General features: G+C 43.7%; 1 long non-coding RNA gene across 1 annotated transcript in view; it reads right to left on the bottom strand.

Annotated features, from left to right (window-relative positions):
* The window catches only part of LOC131941592 (uncharacterized), a 56,166-nt gene that overhangs the window by 34,675 nt on the left and 1,474 nt on the right, over positions 1 to 20,017 (bottom strand). Inside the window, exon 2 of the long non-coding RNA XR_009386660.1 lies at positions 5,690 to 6,063. This is a non-coding gene — a long non-coding RNA (uncharacterized LOC131941592). The remainder of the gene's footprint in view (positions 1 to 5,689; positions 6,064 to 20,017) is intronic.

The raw sequence follows: 20,017 nt of genomic DNA, 5'->3' as shown, positions 1-20,017 counted from the left end.
ATAGTGTCAAACTGTCTTAAGCCTTTATAATAAGTTTCTTAAAATTGAGAACAAAGAAGTTTTTTAGTAATTGAAGGGGATTCCCTACTACACAAGTATCATGTGTCAATATGTTGTGCGCCATATATGGTCCGTTGACTACGACTTAATTTCTTATGCTACCACAACCTTTGTCTCCCCAAAAAATAATTTGCAAGACAGTCTGTGTTTAATTTTTGAGTTGTCTCTCCCAGCAGACGAGCCTCGCAATTTTTAAAGCTACACATTACATAAACTATTTAAAATCAAGAATATATCATTTATCATTAATGTTTATTTCATACCTACAGATCACATATATTTTAGAGGGGCTTACAACAAATGCCTGAAAGACACTTGCCCAAAACGATATTTGTCTTAAGGCCGTCTGCTTGAGTGGAAGTTTGCCGGAATTGACGTTTGCCGGAATGGGCGTTTGTCCGAATGCGGCAAATGCTTGAAAGGACGTTTTCCCAAAGGAAACATAAGCCCAAAAGGACGTCTGCCCGAACGGAAAGTTCAGGCGAACGGAAGGTTCTGGTAAATGGAAGGTTCTGGCAAAAGGTTCTTGTGATCGGTGAAAGTCCTATCAGAAATGAGTGATCTCCCCTTTTACGCCTTCACCAGTCCCCCAAGACTAAGACTTTGTCAAGCCGCTGCTATTTTAAGACACGAATGACGTCTTTCTATATTTAGCCTTCGGGTTAACCCATCTTTTAAAAATATCTACTTAAAACTTGCATGAATGAATAAATGTTTAACTTAAGAACTGTTGGCATTGCCCAAACAACGGCTATGACTTGGTATGTTATTCCTCCAACTGTATCTACCGATTGTTAAACGCAGGGCTTCCTATACGAATACTTCCTACGTTAATTTGATGAAAAAAACTTTTTGGAAACAATTTTTAAGTTGATGCTCGAGTAATTTATCATTTTTTTTCAAATAGAGGGGGGAAAACGAAAAAGGGTGCACACATTTTTATTTTAAATTAAGCTTGCGGGTCACATATTGGCGCTTTTAAAAGTTAAATCGAATTTATTTTTAATTAAGAAGGTTATTGACAGGCTGATGTCTGAAAATGACTGATGTCAAAACGAGGGTGATAGTCAGAACGAGGGTCGAAGTCAAGGCCAGGGTGAAAGTCAGAACGAGGGCCGTTGTTTTAACGTAGACCGATCTTTGAACGAGGGCACTGTTGCGTTTTTTATTGCTTCATGGACAATATCATAATGGTAACACGTGCACTTAGGAGAGTTTTATTGTTACGATTAGTATGATGTGACTTGACAAAGGTATCCCAATGGACGGTTTTATGAGTTCAAGTTCTAATACAACAGCCAATCAACATTTGAAAACTTCGTTAAATAGACGCCTGCATTCTCAGTCTTAAGGCAAGCATTCATACATCCACGAATTTTTTTATTTTTTTAAACTGACGAAAAAAAAAAGTTATCTGATTTGGATAAGCGTTAAAAGTTGAGCGAATTAAAAAACAAAAACATCGCGAGATAAAATCGCAACGAGATGACACGTGGAACAACTCAAGCATGAAGCAGATACATTTGTTGTGGGCGTGGAATCAGTGACGTCATCAGATCACAGAGAAGTTGACAGGTCGTAGACAGCAAACCCATGCACCACCACCTCACCCCCTACAACCCCATACACCACCACCTCACCCCCTACAACCCCATGAACCACCATCTCACCCCCTACAACCCCGCCCTATACATGTACCACGATCAGTGACCCCCCAAAAAAATGAGTTGCTCACAAACTGACCTCAACTACGAGCGAAATGAAAGTCCTCCTACTGTAACCCCACCCCATCAAAGTTCCTGGCACCAATTCAGTAGGGGGGGGGCGGCGGAGGGCGGCATTGCACCGTCCCCCAAACCAGAAGCACTTCTACCCTCCTCACCCCCCCCCCCCGATTGAAATAGAATTTAAATAGAAAATATACACTTGTACCAGTTTCCTACCCCCCCCCCCCCTCCCTCGAAAAATTTAGTCCGCCGCCTCCCCTACCCGAAGTTTCAAGTGACCCGCCCCTGAAGAAAAAAGTTTAAAAGAAGTACTGCATCCCCCCCCCCCCCCCTTCCCCACCCAGATCTCCTCAGCTTCTGTGTGTGCTCCAAAGGTTCCGAGTATTCTTGTTAGGCACCAATGAGCTCACACTGTTTATTTTAGATTAACTTTATTTATCAAGTACTACACGGAGGGGAGAGGGAGGAGTGGAGGGGAGAGGAGAGGAGGGGAAGGGGGGGGGGAGATTACTGCGCGTGCACGGGAACAAGTAAGAGGACGCCAGACCCAGGGAACTAGTTCCTCAGATTCGGGAACTGGAGATGTGTCATATCCGGACACACGTCTAAGTTGACATGAGTTGTGAATGTGTCACGTGTCTATCTGCAGGTCAGGTGTCTATCTGAAGGTCACGTGTCTATCTGCAGGTCACGTGTCTATCTGCAGGTCACGTGTCTATCTGCAGGTCACGTGTCTATCTGCAGGTCACGTGTCTATCTGCAGGTCACGTGTCTATCTGCAGGTCACGTGTCTATCTGCAGGTCACGTGTCTATCTGCAGGTCACGTGTCTATCTGCAGGTCACGTGTCTATCTGTAGGTCACGTGTCTATCTGAAGGTCACGTGTCTATCTGCAGGTCACGTGTCTATCTGCAGGTCACGTGTCTATCTGCAGGTCACGTGTCTATCTGCAGGTCACGTGTCTATCTGCAGGTCACGTGTCTATCTGCAGGTCACGTGTCTATCTGTAGGTCACGTGTCTATCTGAAGGTCACGTGTCTATCTGCAGGTCACGTGTCTATCTGCAGGTCACGTGTCTATCTGCAGGTCACGTGGTCGCCAGGTTCATGCTGGCAACAGAGTGGCCACATTGGCACAAGGCTAAGAAATCTGGCTATCTGGTTACTCGGTATTTCACTCCTGCTATGTCTCCCCTCACACACACCACCACCCCCTCAACCCCCCCCCCCCCCCCCACTACCATCCCACACACACACCGCTAACAAGCATTGGTCGATACCCTGTTTCAATTGACAATTAAAGCTCACGAGGACGGTGGTCCTCAACTGGTATAGAAGGTCTTCGACAGTCATAGAAGGTCATCGTCAACTGGTATATAAGGTCATCAGGTCATCATCAACTAGTATACAAGGTCTTCGACAGTCATAGAAGGTCATCGTCAACTGGTATATAAGGTCATCAGGTCATCATCAACTGTTATATAAGGTCATCAGGTCATCATCAACTGGTATAGAAGGTCCTCGACAATTATAGAAGGTCAAAGGCAGTTATAGAATCTCCTCGACAGTTATAAAAGGTAATCAACAACTGGTATAGAAGGTCATCATCAACTGGTATAGAAGGTCATCATCAACTGGTATAGAAGGTCATTATCAACTGGTATAGAAAGGTCGAAGATTCTCAAACTCCATAAATTGGCATTGCAATGATGAATTAATACATTGAAGAATCAGAAAAATTTATGAACTTGATCATTTTATAACAATTTTGCTCATTTTTTATTTAAATAAACTTGATCGAATGGTAAAAACTTGATTATTTGAAGATCTGAAAAACTTGATCAATTGAAGACTTCTTACACAATCTCCTTTTATCGTCCATAATTTTTAATGTTTTGATTTTAAATTGGCTTAAAGTTTTGGGCAGACAAAAAGTCTGGCAAGAATCATGCACTGTGGGTTAATAAAACATGAAAGGGACATTTGACGATAATGATTTTTTTTTATAATACGTCCACCCTTTGTCCGTCTAATTAAAGTTATTTTAGGAGAGCTGAATATAAAAACATGCGGGGTTTCAGTGCTATAGGTTGAAAGGTTTGTCTCATGTCATCACCACAAGTCTACTGAAATGTGTCTCTTGTAATTCATAAATGATTGATTCCGTTTGGGAAACCTTCCGTCCATCCCCCCCCCCCCATCCCCCATCTGTTTTATTATGCACCTAATATGCACTTAAAATGCAATACAAATAAATAAAAACAAAAAAAAGCATTTTTTTCTTTAAAAGTAAAAGCGTTAGTTGCCAAAGAAAGCTTCGACAGAATGCATCTTAAATATATTCAAATCAAGATCAAGAAGTTTATACATTGGCCAAAAGTCTGGAAACAAGAGGTTGTCGTAATTTTAGGATATTTTCTTAATTTTTTTTTTGAGTCAATTTTGACGGGGGGGGGGTAGAAGAGAAGTATGACTAAAGGGAGGGAAGGAAGTAGTTAAATTCGGCTAATTACTCCAGCACTCATTTACGGCCGACGCATTAGTTAGATCTTTTTGTTACAGTTCTTGTATGCAGCGATGATGTAACCTTCACAATAGGTTTGGGTTGAAAAGAAAATCAGCCCTAGATAAGATGAAAATCAAAAGGCTGAGTGCTGTGCGTAAGGGACTTAATCCAGATGAAAAGTTAACATTTGAGCAATCGACTCGAGCAGTCGAAATCTTGGCCATTGCGACACAGGTCTGTCAGCGCATGCGCACTCTATCGTTTCACAATCCACACCAACTGAGTTTTGTTTACTTCCGTCTGTTTATTACAATGAGCTTATTTTCTGTCAGCTTTTCGAACATGTCATTTTCGGGTTTACCCAATGCTAAAAATAACACTTCTTTGGTTTGAAATTTTCATGAGTTACCTTTCACCTTTGAACTTATTTTTCTAGTCGATGTTTAACTCGTGTAAAAAAAGGTCATTATGTGGACAAATATTCTTCGGACTACGCACAAATCTAGTTATAAATGTAATCCTTTAATCTTTTTATTTTTATGTAAAGAATTTAAATTATTAAAAAACCATCTAAAACTGCAAATATGAAGTTTTTTTTTCAATTTTCCATGTCGACAAAAGGTTTATTTAAAATAAAATAAGTACAAAAATGTTCTCTGTTTAAAGAAATGCAAGGTTTTTAAGTCGACAAACGGAGCATTGATTTCAGTTTCTTAGTTGGACGTTAACACATGCTATATGTATTAAGTGTCGTAAACATAGATAAAAGATGGATAAATTTAATGTTCTTAGGGGGTGGGGTGGGGATCGGCTTACTATACTGACCTATAGCCAACAAACTTGGTTGAGAAATATGTATTAATTATCAGCAGTAGTATGGCCTTCTTGTATATTATATATATATATATATATATATATATATATATATATATATATATATATATATATATATATATATATATATATATATATATATATATATATATATATATATACATATATATTTACACACACATATATATATATATATATATATATATATATATATATATATATATATATATATATATATATATGCGTGTGTATGTGTGTGTAAACGCGTATTAATGTGTATGTGTGTGAATATTAGTGTGAGTGTAAGTGAATATGTGTGAGTGTCAATATGAGTGAATGTGCGTGAATAAATGATTGCTTGGGCATGAATGAATGAGCGAATGTATGAATGTGTATAAAAGTGCGTGAGTGTGCGTGTTCTTGTGTGCGTGTGTATCTATATGCGAGTGTTCTACAACACTAAACAGGTTGAAAGGACTGAACTTCGGTCGAGACAAGATTTTTTTTTTTTAAGTTTTAACCAACTGGGTGAACATAATCAAGATTTTGTCCGTTGCACTTACCTCCCCTAGCAGTGATTGGTCGTCGGAAAATGGCGGCAGGGCAGTTTCCGGTTCCTGGGCTGCAGGTATTGACGAGGTGCTGACTAGCACTGAATGGGCGGTGATGACAAGGACAAGAAGGTAGCCCACACCGCAGGGACTTAGCCGCGCGTGCATCGTGCTCACCAAGGTCAAGGTCGAAGGTTTAGAGGTCCTGGGTTGTCGTCGTTTATGTAGGTGCACGTTCGTGTAGGTCGGCTTGTTCTCTTTGCAGATGGTTTCAATTTTTTTTTTTAAATAGTTCAGGTGGACTTTGGTTACGTTGAGAAATAGCCTGATATTAGTTTTCTTTCGTTAAAGATATAATTACCGATGATGATGGTTTCGCCAAAACTCTGAAAAGAAAATTAAGAAATATAATTAATATGTTAATGTACTGTTTAATGAAGACGGCTAGAACCAGCGTTGAATACATAATTCCTTTATAAGCCGAGGTCACGTAAACTCTACTCCACCTCAAGGGTCTATTATAATTAAAAATGTGTCAAATAAACCGATACATTTTAATATTTTATTATTTTAATGAAACATTGAATGTTTATTTATTCATGGTAGCAATCAATTCGAATCGTAATTTAATTGAAATTAGTCTAAATGACGTCTCACTCTGCCCGTCTGACTTGGTTTTGAACACAGAACTTTAGCTCAGTTCAAGTGTTTCTATTTTTAAATGCACTTTAACGGCAACAGAATGCATGCTGACTACCCTTTCATTAAACCTGTCGAATTATTTTATTTTATTTTTAATAAAAAAAATAAATAAGAGAAAATAGTGTTTTTATTCAATGAATAATTTTTAAATTTCTAAAACTAAATATTTTATTACGGTTTAATTAATTAATTACAATTTTTATCCGTCCACGCTGAAGTGGCACCACTTAGCGGACACGTTAATTAGCCAGAGCTTGAATATTTTTAAGACCCAACAGTAAAATGATTCAATGAATTTCAATTAAGCCAAATTATGTTATTTAAAATACTACCACTCTGACTTTTGGTCTTCGCGAGCAACCTCAGAACGAAAGGGAAGTAATCACCTGTAGTTTCAAAAACCATCGAAAATAGAACTGTACATGAATAAATGGTTTGCTATACATCACTGTACTTTACATTGCGCTTATATACACTATATTTAGACCATCATTACAAACTGATCTTAACTAAATAGGCACAAATCTATATGTAACATAACATGTCTTCAATATAAACAGATAATTTTACTGTATAAATATCCTATATACATCTGTAATTACAGCTGTACATAGTTCAGGATTGTTTTATCTATATCGGTAATATATTTAAACCATCGGGAGATTTCTTTTTAATTCAGATGTATACACCACAATTTCCAAGCGTTGAGATAATCAGATAAAAAAATTTTTTTGGAATAACTGAATTTAAAAAATTGTAGTTAATTGCATTTACTTAATACAAAGACTGGAATGGTTTTAAAGAAAGCGAAACTCCTATATAAAGACTGCGGAACAGCGTACTGATTTTCAACGGTTACATGATAATACTATGCCGAGGTCATTGAAACAGATGAACTCTACTTCATCTGCCTCATGTGCCTTGGGCACAAAGGGAAAACTTGATAAAACGATAATACAAACCGTAATGGAATAACTATCAATTTTGTATAGAAAGCGTACAATAAATACCTCAAATTTTGAACCGTGTTAAAATTATTGCAAGTATTCAAGCACATCTTTTAAAAATACAGATCAACTCTACTCTGTCTGCCAAATTGATCTTCAAGTGTCGCAATGGCACAGTATTTCAGGTGACGTAGTAGTGCCTGATTAACAGCCGGCGTATGATTCGTTACTATGTAATTAACATAATTAACACACGCGCCGGCGAACATAGTACATAACGTGTTCCTGCATGATTTTCTTTCAGCGAGGGACATAGACCTCACACGGTATGACATTTCTGAGGCGGCCTGACATTTGCCATCTTAGAATGACAAAAATATCTGCCATTTTGACATGTGAAATGTCATTAGTCGCAAAAGATTTGATAAAGCGGTCTGCCACGCCACTAAAAGGTGCTGTCTAAGGGTGATGTAGGTAAACTAAAATCAATTGGATTGAGGAATGAATGCGCGAGTCGGTAAGGTTGGAATTGTCTTGAGGTGGGTTTAGTTAAATGAATAGTAAACGAAGTATTTTGAAACAATAGTAAGAAAGACAGTGTGATAATATCCCATTGAGAGATAGAACAATGGAAGGATAAACAACATCGCGTAGCTATCAAAGAGTTGTAAAACAATGTTCAGAATGTTAATGGGCATTTGATTGGCAGCTGCCGATCACGTGTTATGCTCGTGAAGTTGTATGTGACACAATAAGCTTATGGTCAACAAGAAAGAGACGGTACTTGAATCAACAAAATGAAAGTGAAAGTGGGGGGGGGGTGGATATAAATCTATAGGTGGGTGAACTGAAGGATGGGTGAGGTAGGTGTGGATCGTACAGGTGGGTGAGATATGTGTGGGTCGTACAGGTGGGTGAGATAGGTGTGGGTCATACAGGTGGTTGGGTGAGGTAGGTGTGGATCGTACAGGTGGGTGAGGTAGGTGTGGGTCGTACAGGTGGGTGAGATAGGTGTGGGTCGTACAGGTGGGTGGGTGAGATAGGTGTGGGTCGTACAGGTGGGTGAGATAGGTGTGGGTCATACAGGTGGTTGGGTGAGGTAGGTGTGGATCGTACAGGTGGGTGAGATAGGTGTGGGTCGTACAGGTGGGTGAGGTAGGTGTGGGTCGTACAGGTGGGTGGGTGAGATAGGTGTGGGTCGTACAGGTGGGTGAGATAGGTGTGGGTCGTACAGGTGGGTGGGTGAGATAGGTGTGGGTCGTACAGGTGGGTGAGATAGGTGTGGGTCATACAGGTGGTTGGGTGAGGTAGGTGTGGATCGTACAGGTGGGTGAGGTAGGTGTGGGTCGTACAGGTGGGTGAGATAGGTGTGGGTCGTACAGGTGGGTGGGTGAGGTAGGTGTGGGTCGTACAGGTGGGTGAGATATGTGTGGGTCGTACAGGTGGGTGAGATAGGTGTGGGTCGTACAGGTGGGTGAGGTAGGTGTGGGTCGTACAGGTGGGTGGGTGAGATAGGTGTGGGTCGTACAGGTGGGTGAGATAGGTGTGGGTCGTACAGGTGGGTGGGTGAGATAGGTGTGGGTCGTACAGGTGGGTGGGTGAGATAGGTGTGGGTCGTACAGGTGGGTGAGATATGTGTGGGTCGTACAGGTGGGTGAGATAGGTGTGGGTCGTACAGGTGAGTGAGATAGGTGTGGGTCGTACAGGTGGGTGAGATATGTGTGGGTCGTACAGGTGGGTGAGGTAGGTGTGGGTCGTACAGGTGGGTGAGATATGTGTGGGTCGTACAGGTGGGTGGGTGAGGTAGGTGTGGGTCGTACAGGTGGGTGGGTGAGGTAGGTGTGGGTCGAACAGGTGGGTGAGGTAGGTGTGGGTCGTACAGGTGGGTGGGATAGGTGTGGGTCATACAGGTGGGTGAGATAGGTGTGGGTCGTACAGGTGGGTGAGTGAGATAGGTGTGGGTCGTACAGGTGGGTGAGATAGGTGTGGGTCGTACAGGTGGGTGAGGTAGGTGTGGATCGTACAGGTGGGTGAGGTAGGTGTGGGTCGTACAGGTGGGTGAGATAGGTGTGGGTCGTACAGGTGGGTGAGATAGGTGTGGGTCGTACAGGTGGGTGAGATAGGTGTGGGTCGTACAGGTGGGTGAGATAGGTGTGGGTCGTACAGGTGGGTGAGATAGGTGTGGGTCGTACATGTGAGTGAGATAGGTGTGGGTCGTACAGGTGGGTGAGATATGTGTGGGTCGTACAGGTGGGTGGGTGAGATAGGTGTGGGTCGTACAGGTGGGTGAGATAGGTGTGGGTCGTACAGGTGGGTGAGATAGGTGTGGGTCGTACAGGTGGGTGAGGTAGGTGTGGGTCGTACAGGTGGGTGGGTGAGGTAGGTGTGGGTCGTACAGGTGGGTGAGATAGGTGTGGGTCGTACAGGTGGGTGAGGTAGGTGTGGGTCGTACAGGTGGGTGGGTGAGATAGGTGTGGGTCATACAGGTGGGTGGGTGAGGTAGGTGTGGGTCGTACAGGTGGGTGAGATAGGTGTGGGTCGTACAGGTGGGTGAGTGAGATAGGTGTGGGTCGTACAGGTGGGTGAGATAGGTGTGGGTCGTACAGGTGGGTGAGATAGGTGTGGGTCATACAGGTGGGTGAGATAGGTGTGGGTCGTACAGGTGGGTGAGATAGGTGTGGGTCATACAGGTGGGTGAGATAGGTGTGGGTCGTACAGGTGGGTGAGGTAGGTGTGGGTCGTACAGGTGGGTGAGGGAGGTAGGTGTGGGTCGTACAGGTGGGTGAGATAGGTGTGGGTCGTACAGGTGGGTGGGTGAGATAGGTGTGGGTCGTACAGGTGGGTGGGTGAGATAGGTGTGGGTCGTACAGGTGGGTGAGATAGGTGTGGGTCGTACAGGTGGTGGGTGAGGTAGGTGTGGGTCGTACAGGTGGGTGAGATAGATGTGGGTCGTACAGGTGGGTGGGTGAGGTAGGTGTGGGTCGTACAGGTGGGTGAGATAGGTGTGGGTCGTACAGGTGGGTGGGTGAGGTAGGTGTGGGTCGTACAGGTGGGTGAGATAGATGTGGGTCGTACAGGTGGGTGGGTGAGGTAGGTGTGGGTCGTACAGGTGGGTGAGATAGGTGTGGGTCGTACAGGTGGGTGAGATAGGTGTGGGTCGTACAGGTGGGTGGGTGAGGTAGGTGTGGGTCGTACAGGTGGGTGGGTGAGATAGGTGTGGGTCGTACAGGTGGGTGGGTGAGGTAGGTGTGGGTCGTACAGGTGGGTGGGTGAGGTAGGTGTGGGTCGTACAGGTGGGTGGGTGAGATAGGTGTGGGTCGTACAGGTGGGTGGGTGAGGTAGGTGTGGGTCGTACAGGTGGGTGAGGTAGGTGTGGGTCGTACAGGTGGGTGAGGTAGGTGTGGGTCGTACAGGTGGGTGGGTGAGATAGGTGTGGGTCGTACAGGTGGGTGAGATAGGTGTGGGTCGTACAGGTGGGTGGGTGAGGTAGGTGTGGGTCGTACAGGTGGGTGAGGTAGGTGTGGGTCGTACAGGTGGGTGGGTGAGATAGGTGTGGGTCGTACAGGTGGGTGGGTGAGATAGGTGTGGGTCGTACAGGTGGGTGGGTGAGGTAGGTGTGGGTCGAACAGGTGGGTGAGGTAGGTGTGGGTCGTACAGGTGGGTGAGATAGGTGTGGGTCGTACAGGTGGGTGAGATAGGTGAGGGTCGTACAGGTGGGTGAGGTAGGTGTGGGTCGTACAGGTGGGTGGGTGAGATAGGTGTGGGTCGTACAGGTGGGTGAGATAGGTGTGGGTCGTACAGGTGGGTGGGTGAGGTAGGTGTGGGTCGTACAGGTGGGTGAGGTAGGTGTGGGTCGTACAGGTGGGTGGGTGAGATAGGTGTGGGTCGTACAGGTGGGTGGGTGAGATAGGTGTGGGTCGTACAGGTGGGTGGGTGAGGTAGGTGTGGGTCGAACAGGTGGGTGAGGTAGGTGTGGGTCGTACAGGTGGGTGAGATAGGTGTGGGTCGTACAGGTGGGTGAGATAGGTGAGGGTCGTACAGGTGGGTGAGGTAGGTGTGGGTCGTACAGGTGGGTGGGTGAGATAGGTGTGGGTCGTACAGGTGGGTGAGATAGGTGTGGGTCGTACAGGTGGGTGGGTGAGATAGGTGTGGGTCGTACAGGTGGGTGAGATAGGTGAGGGTCGTACAGGTGGGTGAGGTAGGTGTGGGTCGTACAGGTGGGTGGGTGAGATAGGTGTGGGTCGTACAGGTGGGTGAGATAGGTGTGGGTCGTACAGGTGGGTGAGATAGGTGTGGGTCGTACAGGTGGGTGAGATAGGTGTGGGTCGTACAGGTGGGTGAGATAGGTGTGGGTCGTACAGGTGGGTGAGGTAGGTGTGGGTCGAACAGGTGGGTGAGATAGGTGTGGGTCGTACAGGTGGGTGAGATAGGTGTGGGTCGTACAGGTGGGTGAGATAGGTGTGGGTCGTACAGGTGGGTGAGATAGGTGAGGGTCGTACAGGTAGGTGGGTGAGGTAGGTGTGGGTCGTACAGGTGGGTGAGGTATGTGTGGGTCATACAGGTGGGTGAGATAGGTGTGGGTCGTACAGGTGGGTGAGATAGGTGTGGGTCGTACAGGTGGGTGAGATAGGTGTGGGTCGTACAGGTGGGTGAGATAGGTGTGGGTCGTACAGGTGGGTGAGATAGGTGTGGGTCGTACAGGTGGGTGAGATAGGTGTGGGTCGTACAGGTGGGTGAGATAGGTGTGGGTCGTACAGGTGGGTGAGATAGGTGTGGGTCGTACAGGTGGGTGAGATAGGTGTGGGTCGTACAGGTGGGTGAGATAGGTGTGGGTCGTACAGGTGGGTGGGTGAGATAGGTGTGGGTCGTACAGGTGGGTGGGTGAGATTGGTGTGGGTCATACAGGTGGGTGAGATAGGTGTGGGTCGTACAGGTGGGTGAGATAGGTGTGGGTCGTACAGGTGGGTGAGATAGGTGTGGGTCATACAGGTGGGTGAGATAGGTGTGGGTCATACAGGTGGGTGAGATTGGTGTGGGTCATACAGGTGGGTGAGATAGGTGTGGGTCGTACAGGTGGGTGAGATAGGTGTGGGTCATACAGGTGGGTGAGATAGGTGTGGGTCATACAGGTAGGTGGGTGAGATTGGTGTGGGTCATACAGGTGGGTGAGATAGGTGTGGGTCGTACAGGTGGGTGAGATAGGTGTGGGTCATACAGGTGGGTGAGATAGGTGTGGGTCATACAGGTGGGTGAGATTGGTGTGGGTCATACAGGTGGGTGAGATAGGTGTGGGTCGTACAGGTGGGTGAGATAGGTGTGGGTCGTACAGGTGGGTGGGTGAGGTAGGTGTGGGTCGTACAGGTGGGTGAGATAGGTGTGGGTCGTACAGGTGGGTGGGTGAGATAGGTGTGGGTCGTACAGGTGGGTGGGTGAGATAGGTGTGGGTCATACAGGTGGGTGAGGTAGGTGTGGGTCGTACAGGTGGGTGAGGTAGGTGTGGGTCGTACAGGTGGGTGGGTGAGGTAGGTGTGGGTCGTACAGGTGGGTGGGTGAGATAGGTGTGGGTCGTACAGGTAGGTGGGTGAGGTATGTGTGGGTCATACAGGTGGGTGGGTGAGATAGGTGTGGGTCGTACAGGTGGGTGAGATAGGTGTGGGTCATACAGGTGGGTGAGATAGGTGTGGGTCGTACAGGTGGGTGAGATAGGTGTGGGTCATACAGGTGGGTGAGATAGGTGTGGGTCATACAGGTGGGTGAGATAGGTGTGGGTCGTACAGGTGGGTGAGGTAGGTGTGGGTCGTACAGGTGGGTGGGTGAGATAGGTGTGGGTCGTACAGGTGGGTGAGATAGGTGTGGGTCGTACAGGTGGGTGGGTGAGATAGGTGTGGGTCGTACAGGTGGGTGAGATAGGTGTGGGTCGTACAGGTGGGTGAGATAGGTGTGGGTCGTACAGGTGGGTGAGATAGGTGTGGGTCGTACAGGTGGGTGGGTGAGATAGGTGTGGGTCGTACAGGTGGGTGAGGTAGGTGTGGGTCATACAGGTGGGTGGGTGAGATAGGTGTGGGTCGTACAGGTGGGTGAGATAGGTGTGGGTCGTACAGGTGGGTGGGTGAGATAGGTGTGGGTCGTACAGGTGGGTGAGATAGGTGTGGGTCGTACAGGTGGGTGGGTGAGATAGGTGTGGGTCGTACAGGTGGGTGAGATAGGTGTGGGTCGTACAGGTGGGTGGGTGAGATAGGTGTGGGTCGTACAGGTGGGTGGGTGAGATAGGTGTGGGTCGTACAGGTGGGTGAGGTAGGTGTGGGTCGTACAGGTGGGTGGGTGAGGTAGGTGTGGGTCGTACAGGTGGGTGAGATAGGTGTGGGTCGTACAGGTGGGTGAGTGAGATAGGTGTGGGTCGTACAGGTGGGTGAGATAGGTGTGGGTCGTACAGGTGGGTGAGATAGGTGTGGGTCGTACAGGTGGGTGAGATAGGTGTGGGTCGTACAGGTGGGTGAGATAGGTGTGGGTCGTACAGGTGGGTGAGATAGGTGTGGGTCGTACAGGTGGGTGAGATAGGTGTGGGTCGTACAGGTGGGTGAGATAGGTGTGGGTCGTACAGGTGGGTGAGATAGGTGTGGGTCGTACAGGTGGGTGAGATAGGTGTTGGTCGTACAGGTGGGTGAGATAGGTGTGGGTCGTACAGGTGGGTGAGATAGGTGTGGGTCGTACAGGTGGGTGGGTGAGATAGGTGTGGGTCGTACAGGTGGGTGGGTGAGATAGGTGTGGGTCGTACAGGTGGGTGAGGTAGGTGTGGGTCGTACAGGTGGGTGGGTGAGATAGGTGTGGGTCGTACAGGTGGGTGAGATTGGTGTGGGTCACTCACCAACATTAAAACTAGTTTTACAATATTTTAACGCGTGAGAGAATGTGATTTTTAAGAATCTCAAACTGAAACAAGCTGACCAATTAAGGGATACTGTATTAAATATATGGACTATGTACCCATACATGGACATGTAAAGGGACATTACCGATAAATGGACACTACCAATAAAGAGACATTTTACCAACCGTTTAGCAAAGCGTAATAAAGCTAGTACCAGTCAACTTCGAGGCATTTACAAAAAACATAGCAAAACTTCAACCAATGTCAATACTTCAAATCAAACTACCAATCCGTAAAAGTTAATAAAAAAAAAACATTTTAGAATTGCAAGGTAGGTATCGATTCTTGTAGTGCTAATTTAATAATTAAAGTTAACTGCTCTAACTTATCCCCATCATGAGCTCTACATTAGTGAAACACGGAACATTCACTACCTATCTATGTCATTTCTCTTAAAACGCCCCCCACCCCCACACCCTCCTCTATCCCACCCCGACCTCAACTATTTCTATGGAGTTCTTAGTTGGACAGAATCAGGTCACCAATAAAACTAAACCAGTGGTCAGTGTGGCTACACGTCACGACCCGGTGCTTCTCTATAGAGCTTGGATCTGGCACTGATTCTATTGGGCCAGATTTCAACTGGCATTCAACACGGAACCTCTAATTCACCCTACGTCTTCACAAAACACAAACATACAAACACGAACACACACACACACGATACGCCCACACGAACACTCACACATATACAGCAAACGGTGAGAAATAGGGAAAAAATACCATCACACCCCCGTGTATTTATTTAATAGCTAATAACATCAGAGAACGTGTTTCAAGCCCCCGATACAGCAAGTAAATTACATACCATAACAATAAAACAAAGTCAAAAACTTCAGTCTTAGAATACAATACTAAAAAATGATTACGAATTACATTACTATGTTCAAATACCCGCCACTTAATAACACATTTTACGACAAGAAGTGGCAATCATGCAGTAGTTTTCTAGCTCGCTCAACACGATTCTGTTTCTCTGATGTAATGAGCACTTCCCTGATGCGAAACTAAGAACATAAATTATCCGAACGTCTGCTAATCATAACGGCCAAGTCTGCCATCGAATCTTCCGTTGACCTAAATAGTGCTGACGAGAAATATCTAGTTGACTGTTCCTCCCACACTTACTAAAAACAATTTATCAAATTGTGACAAATAGCTTGCAATCTATCGGCCAATGAGAATCATGTATTCACGTCTAAAAATAGATACAGGGTGTCTTGATTCTATTGCTTACGACGATATAGATAGAACCTGCGTGACCCAAATAATCATTTTCTCATCTTTCCGATTGGTTAAATTCGGTCTAAAAATACTTCATGGGGAAAGCTGTAAAAGCGGTTCAGTAAATTTGTAAGTAAAAAATAAATTACATTTACTGCACATGGAAAAATTTAAAAACAGCGGACACTGATTAAAGTATATTTTTTCTAATTAAATTTACAAGTTTTCCTATTTCGTGATAGTCCGTGGGGGGGGGGGGGGGGGGGCATGGGAGATGTGGTTTGTGCGAGAGGCAGTGTCACCCTCCGCCATCCCCAGTGTGAAAGAAATACCATGTCCATTGTTGATTCTCATATTGGCTTGCAAATAGTCCGATACACATTAAAAGGTGCCTTTCGATAAGGCTTACTTTTTGATCATATACTTATGGATTTTACCAACGTTATACATTTTTGTGTTTAAAAGAGAATTCGAATTTTTCTTCACAACATACTGTTTTATCTGGTAACCAAGGTGTTCGCTTAAAGACGTAGGGTAAACTGGCCTCTACATATATGACCTCGCCTCTACAGTATGACCTCGCCTCTACAGTATGACCTCGCCTCTACAGATATGACGAGTAGACTCGTTCTCTCTATATTAATTGTTACGTAGAGCGACGATCGAGGGTTTATAGAGCCTCTAGGGCTAGGCGTATGAGGAAAAGTGCGAGGATTCTCTTATATTGTTTGTTTAGTAGCTTTTGAGTAAGTCTGAAAAACATTAATATTTGAGGTATGAGGTTAGGGATGGGTGTTGACTGAGCTAGAGTGGAGACTAGGTTAGGGTTGGGCTAGGGTTGGGTGTAAGCAGAGAGTTAGGGCTAATTTTAGGGCTAAGGATAGGGCTAAGTGTTAGGGCTAAGGTGAGGGCTAAGTGTAGGGCTAAGTGTAGGGCTAAGGTGAGGGCCAAGTGTAGGGCTATAGGGCTAAGGTTATGGCTAAGTGTAGTGGCAGCAGAGCTGACGACTGGACAAGACAGATCAGGAATCAATGACAATGTACAAGCACCGTCTAGGGTTGAAGACAATAATTTATGACAAGCACACACACAACAGGAAACAAGGAATCGATACCAATAATGGACACCGCCCCCTCCCCCATCCTCTTTAAAAAAATTATGATTCTACAGATCATAAAACATGTTTGATAAAATTAATTTTTTTAGTGTTGCAATTAACGAGAAGGTTTGAAGATGGGGGCAGAATTTGATATTTATTACGCTCCGAGGCAAGATGGCCGCTGGTACGTCATAAAAGTATTAGATATTTGATTCTTATATTCTAGAAACATTATTTAAGAAGCCTTGAGGCTAAATTCTATATACACGTATATTTACAGCTATAATGGCTATATCGTGCTAAAAGTGTTAATTATCTGAAAACCATTGTCAGGTCTATATTAGAGCTTTATAACCATAATTTCCCCGATACGACGAATCTAGATCTAGATCTACTGAGTAAACAAGTGATGTCGCGTCACCAACTTGTGACTGGGGATTCGATCCTACTAGGGTAGAGCGAGACGGCGGATCTATTCCAGAAATGTCTACACGTTAGGAACCTCAACACCCGCAAGAAACCATAGCAAAGTTAACACGCTATTTCATTACTCGTCGCAGTTTTAATAGATTAAAAAGTTTTTTTTTTTAAACACAGCACTCTTTTGAAATTCACCGTCCATGGAAAAGGTGAAGTAGAGTTTACCTGTTTCAGTAATTTTGGGTTAAGAAAGGTCAGCACTTTGTCCAGCCGCCTAACGTTAGTCAGGTACTCAGCAGAGCTGGGTAGGCTCAGTGACGACTTACGGGCTCGAGTTAACAGAACAAAGTTTAAAATAATTAGCTAATTAAAATGTAATCAGCCTCAAGTATCAAGTATCATAACTAAGAATAAGACACATACACACGCACACACAATATATATATATATATATATATATATATATATATATATATATATATATATATATATATATATATATATATATATATATATATATATATAACGGTACAATCACGTGCCCATCTCCGCTCCCAAGACACCAGTTTGTACTCACAGAGCTGCCAAGGGCACAACAAATTAATTAACTGAAAATTAACACTAAAAATCAGGTGTCACAACAGCGCTTAAGGCTCTTCAAATGGATAAAAGATTATAGCTCGTGTTTCGACAAAAAGCCTCCGTCAGTAAAAAAAAATAGTTTTGTCTCACGTTGGAAACACAATAATATTAAAAGTAACTGTAGGGTGTTTAACGTAATTAAAATTATGTAAAAATAGTTGTAAAACTCTAGATCAAATATTAATATTTGTTTCGCGATAAACATTTTTCATATGAAATAGTGCATCGAAACATAATTAATTTTATACAACCAAAACTAATTAATTAAAGAAGGTGAAAAAATTAATTAGATAACAAAACAGCTTCTCGGGCGTATTCCAAAAAATGATGTCAACTAATTTGTATATGATCTACGTACCTCGTCATGTCCCACGTCACACATTGCTTATATATATATATATATATATATATATATATATATATATATATATATATATATATATATATATATATATATATATATATACTAGCCGTCCCGGCCAGGCCCTGCTCTGGCTTCTGTGAAAAACCTTTCTGTTAAAGACCATTACCTGTGTGTTTAGTAATCATCATAAACCCGGCATTGCCCACCCAAACCACAACCAACCAAAACAACAAAACGCAAACAAAACGCTAACACAATTACAAATACAAACGAAAACAAAAACCTAACAACAAATCCAACCACAACCACAAACACCAATACAAACACAAAGAAAAAACAAACAAAAAAGCAAACGAAAACAAAAACCTAACAACAAACCCAACCACAAACACCAATACCAACAAAAAAAAAAAAAAAACAACGAAAAAGCAAATGAAAACAAACCAAATCCAAACGCAAAACCAACCAAAAACACAAATACAAACCCAAACAAAAAAACACAAACAAAAACGAAAAAAGAAAGAACAAAAACGAACCAAATCAAAACGCAACCACTAACGCAAACCCACCTAAACACAAAGAAAACACTAACGCGAACATAAACGCCCGGGGCGGAATCACCTGTTTTAGCTTAATGAACGACTATAGTACCCCAACTTATTCACAGTCTTTTGCACTCACTTAAACGAACGCGCCCGTTTCAATTTAATGAACAATTTTAATATTCCAAGCTTATCCGTAAAATACCTACAACATTTGCACTTGATCAATCCCCGCTAATTATGTAATTATTTTTTTTCCCAACACCAAAACAAAGTAATAAAAAGTAAATTATTTTCCCCTAATGCAATGGTTTTATAAAGGGAAGTAATTGTGTTTTCCTAATTTATCAAAGGGAAGTAAGTGCTATAGGACTAAATAAAGACATAATTAGAATTTTTGTAAAAGATGATATTTTTTTAAAACTGGTGTTGAAAGAACATGCCGACAATTATTACTATAATTTGAAAAATGAAAATTATTTCCCAACACTTTCAATAGTAATTTTTTAACTCATAAATTTAGACAAATGCGCACGATAATATTATAACACTTAAATCCATGCAAGACCAACGACAAACATATGCATTACATACAGAACTGAGCTTTATATATTAGATATATATATATATATATATATATATATATATATATATATATATATATATATATATATATATATATATATATATATATATATATATATGGGTGTATGACTTCACATACGCAGATGTTTGGGTCTACAATTACGTATATTAGTATTGGGGAAACACGAATGCTTACCCCACTGTGTAACTTTTGAATGTAAATTACAATTTATACGAGAGGGCACAAGGTGTACAAAGTGTACACACACACGATTTTCATCACAATGCGATGTGAATGTTAATCTGCCTTATTTCACTGTGTGCAAAAACAAGAACCCCCCCCTCCCCCCTCTCCCCTCCCCTGGAAATCTCAGGTGGTGATAAACCGACCCAGTGGGTCCTTGAGTCAACTCAGTTTTTTAGGGTACCGAGCATCATTTTACCCAGGCATTCTAGCACTGGCGTGTATGCTAGTGAACCCAGCTGTATCGGGTACCCTTATCCACCCATCTCTATCGGGTACCCAATCCAACCAAACTCTATCGGGTACCCTAATACACACATGGGGCGGATAAAGTCGAGTTTCAAATAACTCAGAATACAAGGGGATAATGTTGTCAAACACTATGCCTCGGTTTCCCTAATGTAAGGTACCTATCAGAGCTGGGTGGACTCAGGGACAACTACTTATTTGAACCCGGATTCGAACTCTAGACCGGTTGAGCGCTCTACCGCTCTACCGTTAGGCTCTACCGCTCTACCGCTAGTCCACGCCGCCCCTTATGATACGGTGTCACAGTGGTGAAACACCAGACATCAGAACTACCACACCTGTCACAACGCCGACAAAATAAACCGACTTGATGACAGCCTTCAAATTAAACAGC

Source organism: Physella acuta, unplaced genomic scaffold, assembly GCF_028476545.2.
Source record: "Physella acuta isolate Inbredline_101_S28 unplaced genomic scaffold, ASM2847654v3 ptg000366l, whole genome shotgun sequence".
Classification (NCBI taxonomy): domain Eukaryota; kingdom Metazoa; phylum Mollusca; class Gastropoda; family Physidae; genus Physella; species Physella acuta.
The sequence above is the reverse complement of the archived record's forward strand: the minus strand, read 5'-3'. Positions and strand labels throughout refer to the sequence as shown.